The sequence below is a fragment of the Chrysochloris asiatica genome, unplaced genomic scaffold (assembly GCF_000296735.1).
Source record: "Chrysochloris asiatica unplaced genomic scaffold, ChrAsi1.0 scaffold00378, whole genome shotgun sequence".
Taxonomy (NCBI): Eukaryota; Metazoa; Chordata; class Mammalia; order Afrosoricida; family Chrysochloridae; genus Chrysochloris; species Chrysochloris asiatica.
Window position 1 is genome coordinate 1,650,497 of NW_006408896.1, and position 2,506 is coordinate 1,653,002.

At 49.2% G+C, this 2,506-nt stretch overlaps 1 pseudogene; it reads right to left on the minus strand.

Annotated features, from left to right (window-relative positions):
• Positions 1-526: 526 nt before the first annotated feature.
• LOC102839191 lies at positions 527-1,174 on the minus strand (annotated as a pseudogene).
• Between the last annotated feature and the right edge of the window lie 1,332 nt (positions 1,175-2,506).

Here is a 2,506-nt window from a genome sequence, read left to right on the forward strand (position 1 = left end):
TAAGAGGACTTAAAATACTTACTGATGAAGATCAAAGATCATAGCCTTTGGTAAGTGCTGCTTCTCAATGTAAAAAAGACAAAAATCCTCACCACCAGACCAATAAATAACATCCATATAAATGGAGAAAAGATTAAAGTTGTCAAAGACTTCATTTTGCTCGGATCAACCATCTACACTCACTCCTGGAAGCAGCAGTTTGAGAAATCAAACGATGTATTACATTAGGCAAATCTGCTCCGCAAGACCTCTTTGAAGTGTTCAAGAGCAGAGATGTCATTCTGAGGACTGAGGTGAGCCTGACCCAAGCCATGATGTTTTCAGTAACTTCATATCATGCATGTGAAAGTCGGACAGTGAATAAGGAAGACCGTTTTTTCCCCCCCTATAACCAAGGCAACCTTAATATCTGGGAACTGGGGCTCTCCGATGTGTGTGTGTGTGTGGTTACACAGTGATCTCTGCACCTGGAAGGTCAACCCACCAGACATCCTTCTGGCCACCTGCATCCTACTAGTCGAGGCCCTCAGGACAGCAGCCCAGCACGCACCTGGAAGACCAGGCCATCTGTCCCCTCGTGTGGCTTGCTTGTTAATCTCTTTGTGTTGTTCCTTGGTTATGATTTCCTCCAAGACCTCAGCGTCTCCTTTAATGAGCCTGGTGCATCCTGTCTTGGGGTCCACCACTTGCGGATAGCACTCTGCCGGGTGTCCCATTCCTCCTTGGTCCGGGGCTTCATGGCCTGGATGTGGGAGTTCCGCTCATCAGTCAGGACTGGGCTGTCATCTTCCTCTGAGGCTGCTGGGTGCCATTGGTCCAATGAGGGTCCATCCAGGCAGGGCCTCAGCCCGAAGCACCTTCACTTTCTCCTTTCTTCTTCAGCTTCTTCTTCTTTCTCCTCTTGTCCTTGTGCTTTCACCACCTCTACTGGTCATGGCTGGGGGAAGAGGAGGAGGACAAGGAAGAGGAGGCAGAGCAGGACCGTGGTCTCCTAGGGTCTTGTGCTTGCTTCTCTCCTCAGCCATGAGGTGGTGCTGGCCCTGTGGTCTTGGGATCTAGAGGCCGAGCTGCTCCTCGAGGTATCCTTACTGCTCTTCTTCCTCCTCTTTTTGGCCCTTTGCCCCCAGGACCGGCTGCAACTCCTCCAGCTCTTTTGAGAGCCTACGTGAGCCATGGCGCCTTGGTTCAAACACCTTTAATTAGGCCAGAGAGCCAGCCCCCGTGTGAGGATTTGAGTTGTGGTGTTGGAGGAGAATATTGAAAGTACCATGGATTGCCAAATGAACAAATCTATGTTGTGCAGCCAGAGTGCTCCTTGGAGGCCAGGATGGCCAGACTTTGTCTCTCTTACTTCAGACATATTATCAGGAGGGACCAGTCACTGGAGAAGGATATCATGTTTGGTGGAGGGTTGGAGGAAAAGAGGAATATCCCCAGTGAGATGGATTGGCACAGTGACAGAAGTGATTGTGAGGTCGGCCCAGGATCGGGCCGTGTTTTGTTCTGTTGTGCGTAGGGACTGCTATGACTTGGAACTAACTTGATGGCACCTAACAACAACATCCCGTGGAAACTGTAACAGTACTCATTTCCTTGAAAAAGACATGAGGGCTTGGAGGCTATTTATTATGGGTTGACCTGTGTTCCTTAAAGTTTGTGTGGGGACCCTCACCCCTGTGCCTGTGAGTGTGAGCCTGTTTAGGAAGTGGGCTTTCTGTGTTGAGGTAATGAGATGAGACCCGAGTATAGTGGGTTCCAAAACTAACCACTTCTGAGTTATCAAAACATCAGAGTAGGCACACACAGATCCACACACACACACAGACCCCCACATTCACAAGCATGCATGCACATGCACACACATGCACAGATGGTCAATCATGCACATGTGGATACATGTCCACACATGCACACACGCACAGCAGCACAGTACCCATGTGCACACACATGTGCATGCACACACACAGCACACAACACACACACACGTGTGCATGCATAAATACACGTGCAAACACACACGTGCACAAACACACACACATGCACAGATGTTCAAACATGCACATGTGGATAAATGTGCACACAAGCACACATGTGCAGCAGCACAGCACCCACATGCACACACATGCACACACACAGGCACACACATGTGAGAACACACACACGTGTGTGCACACAGATGTTCAAATATGCACCTGGTGATAAATGTGCAGACACGCACACATGTACAGCAGGACATGCACAGGACACACACACATACATACACATGCACACACATGCGGCATAATGCACGCATGTGCAAACAGCACAATAAAGAGATGCACATATATGTACAGGACATACACGTGTGCACACAAGAACACACACACACAGGGTGCACAACACATGTATTCATGTGCACACACATGCCCACAATTTGCACACACAACACACATGTACACACATGTACACGTATGCACACACATGTGCATGCACGGGCAACATGGACAGTCTGGGGACAGAGGCTGAA